Raw genomic sequence first — 15,406 nt, forward strand, 5'->3', positions numbered from 1 at the left:
GAATCCAGGTTCTTTAGATTATCATCGTGCACCAGTATAATACAAAATTGGCCATTCCTGCTAATTACAAAAGGTTTGAAGAATTCCTGTGCTCTGGAAGAGGCAGGTGTCTTATGGAAACAATAGCATGTGATCATATAATTAAAGACGGCATCATAAAGCATGCATATAAAGGGGCTGAATTAAGGTTGCATAGGAAACTTTAATTCTGGTATTTCCTAGTTTTTGAATGCTTGCCTGTACAGCCTAATGTTCTTTTAACATAGATTTTTCCATGAATTTCCTTGCTTTCAGGTTTCTTTCTTTTTTAAAAAGAACAGAAATTTCATCATGCAGCATCATTATTGACACCCACATGGTTCATTAACAAGGTTAGAGCTTTTAGATTCATAATACAGACCTCTGCCACATGAACAAACAGAGTCAGTGATAACAGTAGTAGGTCGTCGTGCTTTAAGTGGGCCAGAGGGAAATGAGGTGTACATTTTGCCAGTGGGTTTCGTAGCTATTTGCTGATAGCAGAGAAATGTTGAAACTCAAGAATCCTGGTTTCTATTCCAGGTTCTGAGGGAAGGGTATCTAGTGACATAGACCCACCTAAATCCTTCTAGCCCAGCTCCTCCAGCCTATGTCAGCCCCAGTCTCTTCACACACAACCTTGGCTCCTTGTCCCAGTGCCATGTTCTCTCCTCAAATCCCCCCAGCCTGGCTGCTTGTCCCAGTACCCCACCCTGTATTTCATCATCCCAGTCTCCTTCCCCCCCAGGGTACACATACCAGTCCCTCATCCTCCTTGTCCCAGTCACCATCACCACCCAGACTCCTTGTCTCAGTCCCACAGCTCTTCCCCTCATTCTTCCATCTCATTCTCCACCCCTTTGTTCAGTCTCGTCACTGTTTGTCTCTACTAAGCATGTGTGAACTGAGAGGCTCATAGCTTGGCCAAATTTTGGCAGATTTTTATGGGAACAGCAAAAGGCAGGCACACCAATGCAACCCTTTTGTCAACTTTCAAATGCCTGCTTCAAAGCATGGAAGCTCTAGAGCTTATCAACAAAACAGCTGTAAGAATGTTTTAACATAGGGAAAATACACTGTTTTCCCTAACTTCATCCTGATAAATGGCTGAATTGTTTTATCTGAAATTAAAGTGTGTGTGTGTGTTTGTTTTCAACTGGAACCAGATACCCAGCATGGAAAATTTCAGTCAAAACTGTTAAAATCTGGCAAAGTCCTAAGCAACTGAAAACAGGGTCTTATGGTGGAAAGTGTCAAGTACTCTTAAGTACAGGCTGTGCTAGCTGCACAGTCCATAGTATCATATATAGGAGCTCTGTTTTCAAAATGCAAAGGGGAAATTGATGTAGCTGTAGCATGATAAGTCAATAACATCCTCTCCCTTTGTTTCCAAACATGGTAAAGAAGAGCAGCATAGCTGCTTGTGGAATGTTTTGTGACACCAGATAAGAATGTGCCGTTCTCATCTTTTTTTATGCTTCTATATTTAAAAAATCTGCATGTGGACATCAGAAAAGAATTAATGGTTACGAAATATTGGGTGACAGTGATGAATAAAGGTAAGTGACACATAGCAAAGGAATCTCTTCTTCAAATTACATAGCACATGAAACCACTGTGGTCTGTGACAGCTCTGCCAGATTTTTTCCATGTTTATCCAAAGTAGCTTAGTAAGCATATCATGCATTCCATTCACTAAATCTGTGTATGACAATACAGAGTATGACCCTAAGCAATATTTTTCCTACTTGCAAGCTTGTCGAAAAGGGGACTGCTTACTTTGCTGCCTCTGTTGTCAAATATTTGTTTCAGTTTACTGCTTAGTGCTGTTAAGAAGTAATAAAAATAATACTTAGGGTCTAATCTTCCTCTCTGTTATGCCTGAGTAACTCACTCACTTTAGTACAATTACACCAGTGTAAAATTGGTATAACACAGAGGAGAAATAGGCTCATATTCTATTAGTGGATGAGACTTCGAAAGCAAATGTCAAGAATGATATGTTATAGTTGTTATATTCAGTTCCAAACCATTTTTTAAATGAAAAAAGCATAATTCCAAAAGTATTCTTGATAGTTAAGATACTGTAATGGTAATATTCAGGCTGCTTTCTGTCCCATATGTCTTCAGTCTGCAAAGATCTTTTTAGATTATAGCTTTCTTTCAGGACCACCTACTCTCTACGAAAAGTAATTCTTAAGAGATCAGTTAATATAAATGGAGTTTTACTATCAGATACGAGTGCTTTATCTACAAAGTTAGGGCTGATTTGAGGCTCTCTTCCCTAGCACTTGGATAGATGGACCAAGCACTGTTCTGGTTATCGAGACCCCTGCATACTAGTGACTCTAGAAATCCCCAACAGGATGGGAAGAGTCAGGGCAACATCTCCTGCACCCATCCCTCCAAATCTTGCACTAGTCAGTGGTATTGGCCTGGTGAAGCAAAAGGGGAGCAGGTGCTATAATTTATAAGAGGGCCTAACAGCACCCATCCTACTCCAGCACTTGTGAACCATAGAGCCTGCATCTCAGGTGAAATGTTTCTTGGAGCTTCCTTTGGGGTGGTGTGCCTCTGTACCACTTCTGCTGAGAGCTATGGCGAAAAGCCATAATTTAACCCTCATGACTGAAAGCTATGTAGCATTTATTCTCCTGCAGTGGAGCTCTTTTAGATGCATACCTGTTTAAGGGAGGGAATGTTAAAGAAATCCAGGTGAATCAAATCAAAACATAATCAGAAATATAGTGGATACTAGATAGATGATGATGTACCCTCAGCAGTACATACGGTTATACTCTTATCTGCAAAATCTGGTGACTTCATAGAGCAGCCATGAAAGTGAAGCTGAAGTAGCATGTTAATGTCGTCATAATTTTGAGATTCAAAATCCCTTAGAAGATCCTTGTCTTTCAGATCCATCTACAAGATTTTTAAAAATAACCAATGCAAGATCTACCTTTAATTTCTGACACTGTGCACTATTCATGTATGCTCTCTCTTGTCCATTTCTGAGCTATATTGCAACCTCCTTAGGCAAGGGACTGATTCTTTTGTAAAGTACTATTAAGCACATGATTAAATTCAAATAATACATAATTATGAGTAAGCCTAAGATTTTGTCACAGGTATTTTTAGTAAGAGTCACAGACAGGTCATGGGTTTCTGTGAATTTTTTTTATTGCCTGTGACCTGTCTGTGACTTTTACTAAAAATATCAGTGACAAAATGGGGAGCTCAGCTTCAGGGTCTCCACACCCCTTGGGCAGCTATGGGGGCTTTCTTCAGGGGCCTCCACTGCCCGGGGGGTCTCAGAGCTCCAGGATCCTTGCTGCCCATGGTGGCCGGGAGCTCCGGGGGAGGGGGGTCACCATGTGGTGGGGGTACCCCGCAGCTTCCAGCCGCCACAGCTTCCACAACCTCTTTGGAAAAAAATTATAGCCTTAATTATGAGATGGAGTTACAGCATGTAGGCAAAGTCTTTTCAAGTCCTCTCTGCAGAAAAGTTTATTTTTCAGACACACTAAAAGCCATTCAACATAAGTTCAATGTATAAACCTGGTCTTTTTTCCTGATCCAAGGACTTCTGCAGGTGGCCAGAGCCCTTTCCCCTTACATCTCTTCTTTCCCCCCTGCCTTCAGGGTCTGCCATAGGGACCAACTTTCCTCTACAGCTGTCCTTTTCAACTGAGCCACTTGCTGGCTTGTATGATCACTTAGCCCTGGTCTACACTAGGACTTTAGGACAAATTTAGCAGCATTAAATCGATGTAACCCTGCACCCGTCCACACAATGAAGCCCTTTTTTTCGACTTAAAGTGCTCTTAAAATCGATTTCCTTACTCCACCCCTGACAAGTGGATTAGCGCTTAAATCGGCCTTGCCGGGTCGAATTTGGGGTACTGTGGACACAATTCGACAGTATTGGCCTCCGGGAGCTATCCCAGAGTGCTCCATTGTGACCGCTTTGGACAGCACTCTCAACTCAGATGCACTGGCCAGGTAGACAGGAAAAGAACTGCGAACTTTTGAATCTCATTTCCTGTTTGGCCAGCGTGGCAAGCTGCAGGTGACCATGAAGAGCTCATCAGCAGAGGTGACCATGATGGAGTCCCAGAATCGCAAAAGAGCTCCAGCATGGACTGAACGGGAGGTACGGGATCTGATCGCTGTATGGGGAGAGGAATCCGTGCTATCAGAACTCCATTCCAGTTTTCGAAATGCCAAAACCTTTGTCAAAATCTCCCAGGGCATGAAGGACAGATGCCATAACAGGGACCCGAAGCAGTGCCGCGTGCAACTTAAGGAGCTGAGGCAAGCCTACCAGAAAACCAGAGAGGCGAACGGCCGCTCCGGGTCAGAGCCCCAAACATGCCGCTTCTATGATGAGCTGCATGCCATTTTAGGGGGTTCAGCCACCACTACCCCAGCCGTGTTGTTTGACTCCTTCAATGGAGATGGAGGCAACAGGGAAGCAGGTTTTGGGGACGAAGAAGATGAGGAGGAGGAGGTTGTAGATAGCTCAAAGCAAGGAAGCGGAGAAACCGATTTTCCCGACAGCCAGGAACTGTTTCTCACCCTGGACCTGGAGCCAGTACCCCCCGAACCCACCCAAGGCTGCCTCCTCGACCCGGCAGCCAGAGAAGGGACCTCCGGTGAGTCTACCTTTTAAAATACAATACATGGTTTAAAAGCAAGCATGTGAAAGGATTAATTTGCCCTGGCATTCATGGCTCTCCTGGATGTACTCCCAAAGCCTTTGCAAAAGGTTTCTGGAGAGGGCAGCCTTATTGCGTCCTCCATGGTAGGACACTTTACCACTACAGGCCAGTAACACGTACTCGGGAATCATTGTAGAACAAAGCATTGCAGTGTATGTTTGCTGGCATTCAAACAACATCCGTTCTTTATCTCTCTGTGTTATCCTCAGGAGAGTGAGATATCATTCATGGTCACCTGGTTGAAATAGGGTGCTTTTCTTCAGGGGACACTCAGAGGTGCCCGTTCCTGCTGGGCTGTTTGCCTGTGGCTGAACAGAAATGTTCCCCGCTGTTAGCCACGGGGAGGGGGGAGGATTGAGGGGGTAGCCACACGGTGGGGGGAGGCAAAATGCGACCTTGTAACAAAAGCACATGTGCTATGTATGTAATGTTAACAGCAAGGCTTACCCTGAAAGAGTGTACCCACTGTTTTATAAAATGTGTCTTTTTAAATACCGCTGTCCCTTTTTTTTTTTTTCCACCAGCTGCATGTGTTTCAATGATCACAGGATCTTTTCCTTCCCAGAGGCTAGTGAAGATTAGAAAGAAAAAAAAACACACTTGTGATGAAATGTTCTCTGAGCTCATGCAGTCCTCCCACACTAACAGAGCACGGACAAATGCGTGGAGGCAAATAATGTCAGAGTGCAGGAAAGCACAAAATGACCGGGAGGAGAGGTGGCAGGCTGAAGAGAGTAAGTGGCGGGCTGAAGACAGGGCTGAAGCTCAAGTGTGGTGGCAGCGTGATGAGAGGAGGCAGGATTCAATGCTGAGGCTGCTGGAGGATCAAACCAATATGCTCCAGTGCATGGATGAGCTGCAGGAAAGGCAGCTGGAGCACAGACTGCTGCTACAGCCCCTGTGTAACCAACCACCCTCCTCCCCAAGTTCCATAGCCTCCTCACCCAGACGCCCAAGAACGCGGTGGGGGGGGCCTCCGGCCAACCAGCCACTCCACCACAGAGGATTGCCCAAAAAACAGAAGGCTGGCATTCAATACGTTTTAAAGTTGTCAACTTTTAAAGTGCTGTGTGGCATTTTCCTTCCCTCCTCCACCACCCCTCCTGGGCTACCTTGGTAGTCATCCCCCTATTTGTGTGATGAATGAATAAAGAATGCATGAATGTGAAGCAACAATGACTTTATTGCCTCTGTAAGCGGTGATCGAAGGGAGGAGGGGAGGGTGGTTAGCTTACAGGGAAGTAGAGTGAACCAAGGGGCGGGGGATTTCATCAAGGAGAAACAAACAGAACTTTCCCACCGTAGCCTGGCCAGTCATGAAACTGGTTTTCAAAGCCTCTCTGATGCATACCGCGCCCTCCTGTGCTCTTCTAATTGCTCTGGTGTCTGGCTGCGCGTAACCAGCAGCCAGGTGATTTGCCTCAACCTCCCACCCTGCCATAAACGTCTCCCCCTTACTTTCACAGATATTGTGGAGCGCACAGCAAGCAGTAACAACAGTGGGAATATTGGTTTCGCTGAGGTCTAAGCGAGTCAGTAAACTGCACCAGCGCACCTTTAAACGTCCAAATGCACATTCTACCACCATTCTGCACTTGCTTAGCCTGTAGTTGAACAGCTCCTGACTACTGTCCAGGCTGCCTGTGTACGGCTTCATGAGCCATGGCATTAAGGGGTAGGCTGGGTCCCCAAGGATAACTATAGGCATTTCAACATCCCCAACAGTTATTTTCTGGTCTGGGAATAAAGTCCCTTCCTGCAGCTTTTGAAACAGACCAGAGTTCCTCACGTTGCGAGCGTCATGTACCTTTCCCGGCCATGCCACGTTGATGTTGGTGAAACGTCCCTTGTGATCCACCAGAGCTTGCAGCACTATTGAAAAGTACCCCTTACGGTTTATGTACTCGCCGGCTTGGTGCTCCGGTGCCAAGATAGGGATATGAGTTCCGTCTATGGCCCCACCACAGTTAGGGAATCCCATTGCAGCAAAGCCATCCATTATGACCTGCACATTTCCCAGGGTCACTACCCTTGATATCAGCAGATCTTTGATTGCATGGGCTACTTGCATCACAGCAGCCCCCACAGTAGATTTGCCCACTCCAAATTGATTCCCAACTGACCGGTAGCTGTCCGGCGTTGCAAGCTTCCACAGGGCTATCGCCACTCGCTTCTCAACTGTGAGGGCTGCTCGCATCTTAGTATTCATGCACTTCAGGGCAGGGGAAAGCAAGTCACAAAGTTCCATGAAAGTGCCCTTACGCATGCGAAAGTTTCGCGGCCACTGGGAATCGTCTCAGACCTACAACACTATGCGGTCCCACCAGTCTGTGCTTGTTTCCGGAGCCCAAAATCGGCGTTCCACAGCATGAACCTGCCCCATTAGCACCATGATGCATGCATTGGCAGGGCCCATGCTTTCAGAGAAATCTGTGTCCATGTCCTGATCACTCACGTGACCGTGCTGGCGTCGCCTCCTCACCTGGTATCGCTCTGCCTGGTTCTGGTGCTGCATATACTGCTGGATAATGCGTGTGGTGTTTAATGTGCTCCTAATTGCCAAAGTGAGCTGAGCGGCCTGAATGCTTGCCTTGGTATGGCGTCCGCACAGAAAAAAGGTGTGGAACGATTGTCTGCCGTTGCTGTGACGGAGGGAGGGGCGACTGACGACATGGCTTACAGGGTTGGTTTACAGGGAGTTAAAATCAACAAAGGGGGTGGCTTTACATCAACGAGTATTTCAGGCAGGATGTCATGGAGGGTTCCAATAAGAAATGGTGCACCTAAGTAATTATTCTTATTGGAACAAGGAGGTTAGTCTGGCCTCTGATTGATACATGGCTAGATTTACCTCGCTGCACCTTCTCTGTGAGTGACTGCAGTGTGACCGAGAGGAATGAGTCCCCTAGGTTGCGGGGGGAGGAAGCAAATGAGTACAAAACAAATCTGGTCTATTTCTTGTTTTGATCCACTCCATCTATCTTTTACATCTTTGGCTGGCAGCAGACGGTGCAGAAGGACTGCAAGCCATCCACATCTCATGGCTGCTCGGCAGAAGATGGTACAATAGGACTGCTAGCAATCCGTATCGCCTGCCTGCTCACCATAAGATGGTTCAATAGGACTGACTGCAGGACTAAAGAGAATGACCTGGTCAAGTCACTTCTAATGTAGTCCCTGCACCCATGTCTGCCCAGGCGCTCCTGGCCGATGTGGCCAGGAGCACCTCGGACATGATGATGACGGCTACCAGTCCTATTGTACCGTCTGCTGGCACAAGGCAATGGGTTGCTGCTGCTGTGTAGCAATGCAGTACCACGTCTGCCAGCACCCAGGAGACCTAGGGTGACGGTTACCTGAGCGGGCTCCATGCTTGCCGTGGTATGGTGTCTGCACTCAAGAAAAAAGGCGCAAAATGATTGTCTGCTGCTGCTTTCATGGAGGAGGGGAGGGAATGGGGGCCTGACGATATGTATCCAGAACCACCTGTGACAATGTTTTAGCCCCATCAGGCATTGGGATCTCAACCCAGAATTCCAATGGGCAGCGGAGACTGCGGGAACTGTGGGATAGCTACCCACAGTGCAACACTCCGGAAGTTGATGCTTGCCTTGGTACTGTGGAAGCACTCCGCCGAGTTAATGCACTTAATGCAATTAGAGTATTTTCTGTGGGGACACACACACTTGAATATATAAAACCGATTTCTAAAAACCGACTTCTATAAATTTGACCTAATTTCGTAGTGTAGACATACCCTTAATCTCATTTGGGAGGTAGCTGATCAGTCACAGGTGAGGCTGGGCCCAACTCCCCTTAAAGGGCTAGCCACTCTGACATAGCATGACTGTATATTCTTCTAATAATAGATATGGACTGCAGTTATTACAGAGAGAGAGAGAGACCCACAGTGTCAGACAGGGAGATTGGAGGTCTGCTTGCAAAATACAGGTGTAATTGGACACTTACGTCATTAGACAAATTTACTACAATTGTACATTAAGATCAAGTCTTTGTGCATGTCATTGGCCATTTAGATGTTTATCGTGCCATTTGTGTACACAAATACCTGATTTGCTTGTGCAGTCTGGATAACTACATGGGTAAATATAGGTCACACATAATGTTTTTTGTTTCCAGATCTCTATTCTCCCTTTCTAAAAGTGTGAGGCTCAGAAGCTGTTAGAAGGATGGAGTTGGCTGTAATACAAACTTCCATACCAGTATGATTTTGGTAAATGGCCAATTATCGGCATCTGTGAGTTATATAAGGAATAGAGTCACTTCCAATGCTACAAAATTGACCACTATCAGTTAATTTTTTAATATAAACTGTAAGAAGAACCCATAGATCCAGTTGTTCATTTGTAGTTCAGCACTGGGCTAGAACTGGAGCTGGAATATGCACAGTTGTGAGACATATTGGCAAACATTGAAAAATGCAAAGTTGAGCCGCCATTTTAGTCCTCAGCTGCTGTGTATCCCTTCCACATAATGAAACTTGTTAAATGAGTCCATATGGGAATCATTCAGGAGGTTTATTTCCCTTGTATTTGAAATTCTAATGACAAGAGATGATTTATAATTGTGTAAATGGAGTGGTTCATGTTCTGTAAGAAAGCTCCAAGACTTGGTTTATTCAAAGGCTTGCTGCTGTATAAACATAACCTATATAACACCATTTTAAGAGGCTGTAGGGCTGTTCCCTTTGGAAAAGGGATTGATTTCAATGGGACTACTTGTGGAGTAAGATAATACTCAGCATGAATAAAGATGGCAGAATCTGGCCCATAGTGCCTTTCATCCAGAAGAGTTCCAACTCAGTCTACAGACAAAATATATAGGGGCAAATCTTACCCTTGCCTCCTTTGCCATTGAAAGCCCTAAAGGAGAGAGAAACTGGTGTTGTTTCATTGCATCAGCTGTTGGGATGTTTTGGAGACCCTAATTAAGATGTATGGACCCCCTAATTTAATTACAAACTTCATTTATGTTACAGTGCAGTGTGAGGCAAACATTCTATTGGCATAATGATTAACGTGGGACAATTTACACATATTTGTAAGTGATAATTTTAATATTTTTCAAAGTGAAGCCCTAACAGGTACAGTAGGGACAGATACATTTGAAGCTCTCCAGTCCATTTCATTTCTGACCTATAACACTTCTGTCATTCCAGTTCACCCCCTCTCTTGGTATTTATATTGTGCTTTGCTGATCAAACTGCCACTTTTTCTCTTCTCACAAATTTTGCTACTGGACAGGTCTGATACTTGAACAGAGTAATAATCTAGTGATCCCATCAGTCCAAAGAATACAAATACATAGCTTCCTTTGAAATCAATGGGAATTGTCCATTCCTTTCCCAGATGATGTGGCCCAAGTTCTAAGCGTAAGCTTCTAGAGGAGAATGATTAGTGAATTAATCCAATTCACAATCTAGTTGAACCAGAATAATGGGATTTTATCTCTAAGAAACAGTCTATGAGTAGAAATGAATCCAAAATTGTAAATTTGGATCTAGATCCAGATTTCAACCCACACTCCTGAAATTCATGCATATTTCAATCTGAGGCTTTGGTTCAGACCATTGTTCTGCTTCAGCTGCAGAAGATAGACCGTTTAGATACCAGACACCCATTGGTATTTAGATCTGGTTCAGGACCATGTCTGCTTATGAAATCAATTGTCTGTTTTTAAAATTATTTTAGGTTTTGGAGTTTACTCAAATGAAGGTCTTATTTCCAGACATGACCCCTGTTATGTAACTAATGTGGTTGCTGCTGAAAGATAAAAGAACATGCACACAGAAGTGAAGGAATGTTTGGCAGTGGCATGGTGCTGAAAGGCAAGAGTGTGAAGGATGCCCCGCTCTCTTGCCTTTTCCTCTCAACAGAAAGTGCTGAAGAGACAATGTAACAGGATATGTCCTCTTACCAGACTTACTGCATCGCCAGTGTGGAGCATACAAAATGAATGTATATATCTCCTGACTAAATCAGGGGTTCTCCTCCTTCTGTATACCATGACTCCACAGTTAGCTACTCACCAGTGGCCCATCTCTGATGCACACCAGATTGCTGTTTGTTTGTTCCCATACTGCTACAAAGAAGGTGCCTCAGGAACTGGCACTATAGTGTACAGTGCTTCTCCTAGGATAAAATTCTATTCCAAATGAAGTTAAGAGGAAAAGTTTACTTTGTTTCAAAGCTGAAGATGTAGAAATCAGGAAACAGGATCCAGTGGAGCCCTGATTCTGGTTAAACGTTCTTCCTGTTTCCCCCACCAATGAACACTGCAGTGCAAGCATCCTCTGCCATTTCTGGCCTCCTGGGTAATTTTACTTCTCCCAATTAACAAGAATAATAATAAATAATTATGAATACTTAACTCTTTTATATAGTGTTTTTCAGTTATAGGTTTCAAAACAGCCAAATAGTGTGGAAGAGGGGAAGAAGATTATTTTTATGCTGAAAATGTTGGGCAGGCGGGTAGGCTGACTCTCTCTTCAGTGTCTCTTGGGTCATCTGCTCTCAACTCCCAAGCTCTTCACAACATGACAGTCACGTGAAGTGGAAGAACTAGAACAGAGTCATTTATAAGCCATCCACATAAGCAGCTCTGAGAATGCAATAGTAGGACAAAAATCAGCAGACATCTGGAAGAGGTCAGAACCTCAGGCGGGTGTAGTTAAAATCAGGAGTTTCCTGTTAAAGTCAAGAGGCTTTGCTTGTGAAAAGTAGTTTATGGGGTACTCCAAGTTTCTGAAGAAGAGCTGTTTGTAAGTGATTTAGCAAATTTGCTTCAGCAGGAGGCAGGACATAAAAACACCCTTATGACGCCTTGGGAGTCTTGGAAGAAACTGTTGGGAGGCCCAGGAAAGGTGGCAGTGACATAAATTGTGGGAAAGGTAGTCATGGAGCCCAATAACTTTTCACACTCCATTGCATGCTGCACAAGGCCTTGCAGAATCAAAGACTCTGAGCCAGAATCTTATTCACACTAAGGCCCCTTTGCACCAGCCTCTCCATGGAAAGGGACTTTAAAGTGGGTGTCATTTTCAGAGTGTTGTAAAGGGGCCTTTCTATAAAAGAGAATCTGGCCAGGTTTGTTTTACACCAAAGGAAAAAAGAAGCCTATTAATACAGGGCCAGATCCTCAACTGGTGTACAACCTACACCAGCTGAGGATCTGGTCCATTAGTCTAGAAAAGCCATATTACCAAAAATTTGCACAGATTTTGAAGTGTGTAAAATGTAGTTATGTGTCAAGACTCAGCCTATAATGTACTGAAATAATTTCTTTCTTAGAGCACAAGTCTCCATGCCAAGATTTGCCTGCAAATGACGCATATAAAACGTTTTACAGAACAAATGAATCCAAATGAATAAACAGCATTTCTGTGTGGCAGACTCTCATAGAGTCTAATATCTTGATTGGCACATAGAAATCCAAGAACTGCCTCAGCCCTTGCTTAGGATTCCACATGCAGAAAGAGAGTAGAATATGGCTCTTGTTAGCTTACTCTAACATGTTACATTCACACATAAATCCAGCTGGAATTTTGTGCATCTCCTTCAAACTTCACAAAAGCAATGGCTGGAAAACATAATTTCTATTTTTGAACCAAAGAAAACAATTTATAAAGATTTTATTACCTAGTGTTACAAAAAGGACATTCCACATAGCCAAGCAAGTATCAGATCATGAAACATATATACACTAAGGAATGAGAAGTGCTAAAAAGTGTGACTGAACCAGGCCAAGTAATTAAAACCCAGCACCTCAGAATACAGAAAGATTCATTGGAATAAATGACTAAATATGATCTGATCTATGTTTGAAGACTTTAACAGATGTTCAGGATTCTTTGGGCTTGCTCCTCATCTGTGCCACAGCTCCACTATGTGCAGCAGAGGAGAACAATAGGCAAAGATAGCTTTGAGCCAGTGTTGTGATCTAATCATCACAGTTGCCATGCCTGGTTCAGCCCCCTGGTATAGCCTGGAGCAGCCTCAGGGCTGCTCTAAATTTCACCAATTTGAACAGTCCCTGAGGGGCCATTCTGCTGCTGGGATCACTGGATTTCAGTAGTGTTCCAACCACATTCTTTTCCCCAACAATACCCCAGACATGCTACCTATACCAGCTTGAGTGGGGACAGGCATGTGGTGGTTGGTGTTTGTCTGAGCCAGATGATTTCTCGTTTAACTGATTAAGCCAGCTTTGTGCTATCAGGGTGATGCTTAGCAGCTTTATTGGGCTGAATGGCTGGCCCTTTATGTTTTAGAAACATAATTTGGAACAATAAATTTTAAGTCCACCTGTTCAAATATCTAATGATCTTGGAATTATGTCTCTGCTACAGGTTCAACTTCAAGCTTAAAATAGTATCATATAAAACAGTTTGGTACAAAACTACTATATGTGAATATATGCTCCAAACATATATATACACAAGGAACACCTGTTGCCTTGACCGGGAGGATGAGGGGGAGAACAAATGCTGGATATAGCCCATCATATTTTAACGTTGTTGACAATGTTTTCTTTCTCCCTGTTGTTAAATAACCTCTTTCTCTCCAACCCCAGATCCTGCTGCAAAGGGACATCCAAGGACCCCCGCAGAGCATGGCCCCAAGCATTGCATGGCCACAAATCCTGCCCCTTTTCCCCTGCACGCAGTGCTGCATTGGATCCACTGCATCTGGGGCCCTCTGTGGCTAAAGGGGCAGGATTTGTCCACAAAAATAGGTAAAAAATACTAAGTACATCCTCATGGCATTACATATCAGTTCATTTTTACAGATTATTTGATGTATACTCTGTAGCTGTCAGATGCTAATGGTTATGGTTACAACCAACCTGGATTGGTTTTGAACCAGCAGCAGCTGAGAGGTGACAGGCTGCTTATCTCAGTCCTATAGTTGTAGTATTTTTTTCAATAAATAATAATAATTTAAAACTATACAAAGCTGTCACTTTTCTCCCGCCCTTCCGTCCCCCCCAGTGTATTAACAATGAACTATTCATTCTGCTGTGATGAGCGTCATTCCACTGCACAAGGCAACCTTTATTCACAATTAGAGAGTTAGGAATATTCAGCCAGTCATCACAGTTAAATAAACAGATTGTCTGAACATCCCTTAGGGCTTTGTTATAAATCTCTCTTTCTTTGCTTCACACAACTAGTATTACCTAGTTTTTAATATACAGTATCTACAGACAACACCCCTACTGGAATTCTTTTGGTGAAAAGTGAATTCATGTGTGTATATAGAGGCATTGCATCAAGGAACAAGAGGCCACCTGCACTTGGAATTAAGAGTTCAGTTCTTGGCACTCAGTCCCAGAAATAAATAAATAAATAAAGTGGAGGGAGTTCTGAGAAGATTGTCAGGGGAGGTGGCAGGGAATTTGGAGGAATTGATCCAGGGAAATATTTAAAACTTTGTTTAGTAACTTAAAATGTTTGGTAATGTCCAATGGGACACATGATAAAAACCTACATTTACAAGGTTGTAAACACACAGAGGGGGAGGAGAAATATTTAAGTTTAATTGGGAATAGGATAAAATTTAGAAAAGGAAAATTTAGATTGAATATCAGAGAAATTCTTCTCTTTTCTCTTTTAAAAGGCAAATCTCCATTAGCAGTATAGAGCTATGACACATCATTTAACTGTTCTGATTCCATCCACTTGAGGTAAGTGATGTACATAATCAGTTCATTGTAATATTTACATTATGGGTGTAAGTGAATAAATCCTGGCTGGGCCACATGATAAATGGAATAATAATATAAAAGTTTGTTTACAACAAACAGATAGGATTATATCATCAAGAAAAAATATCAGGCCTACTCCTGCTCCATTAAGACCAGTAGGAACAGTAGAAGGTCCATTACTATATTTCTGTGGTTATTTTATGAAAAATGGGAACTGAACTAATGGAGGAAGTATAGAATAAATGCTCAGTGGAGTTAATATTTCACTTAAAAGGTGGTTTAAATATGGAACCATATTCTTAAAAGCATGGAGGAGGTTGGATTGCAAGCTATTCATTTTAATTTATTTTATAGTATGTACCTTACTTTGGACTTTAATGTTAGTTATAGTAATGATAACAGCATGTGTTGGTGTTTTGAGATCTTACAGAGTTCATTTCTCCTTGTATCTTTCTATAGAAACATTAATTCATTTGGCAACATGTTTGTGATGCTACTTCTGAAACACTGAAGAAGGATATTTTTACAACTGCTACTTTGTGTATTTTGGGTCTTCTGGATGATTTATCATTTGCTAAATTTGAAATCCAAATTGTGGATTTGGCTATAGCTGTTGCCAAAAAGCAAATACTGCAGTGTTGGGAAGAAGTGAAAAGGCTATCATCATCTCCTTTATTCAGGCACTATTTTTATTTTAAGTTATTTCTAAATTTATAGTCCACAAACACTAACCAATGTCAGTAAAAGAGCTCTGTCTCTTTCACCAACAGAAGTTGGCCCAATAAAAGATATTATCTCACCTACCTTGTCTCTTTAGTAGAAATATTTTCACCCACCCATGGGGGGGGAGGGAAGAGAAGGATGTTCGAAAGGCTGATCTTGTTACCACTGAAATCAGGGTAGCTTTCCCTGGGTCAGCCAGTATAGTTTGACCTGGATTC

The 15,406-nt window shown here is 43.2% G+C and overlaps 1 long non-coding RNA gene across 1 annotated transcript in view; it reads left to right on the plus strand.

Annotated features, from left to right (window-relative positions):
- The window catches only part of LOC140908311 (uncharacterized), a 39,864-nt gene extending 24,662 nt beyond the window's left edge, over positions 1-15,202 (plus strand). The window contains exons 2-4 of the long non-coding RNA XR_012157831.1: positions 13,332-13,493; positions 14,378-14,444; positions 14,925-15,202. This is a non-coding gene — a long non-coding RNA (uncharacterized lncRNA). The remainder of the gene's footprint in view (positions 1-13,331; positions 13,494-14,377; positions 14,445-14,924) is intronic.
- The last annotated feature ends 204 nt before the right edge of the window (positions 15,203-15,406 follow it).

This window comes from Lepidochelys kempii, chromosome 3, assembly GCF_965140265.1.
Source record: "Lepidochelys kempii isolate rLepKem1 chromosome 3, rLepKem1.hap2, whole genome shotgun sequence".
Classification (NCBI taxonomy): Eukaryota; Metazoa; Chordata; order Testudines; family Cheloniidae; genus Lepidochelys; species Lepidochelys kempii.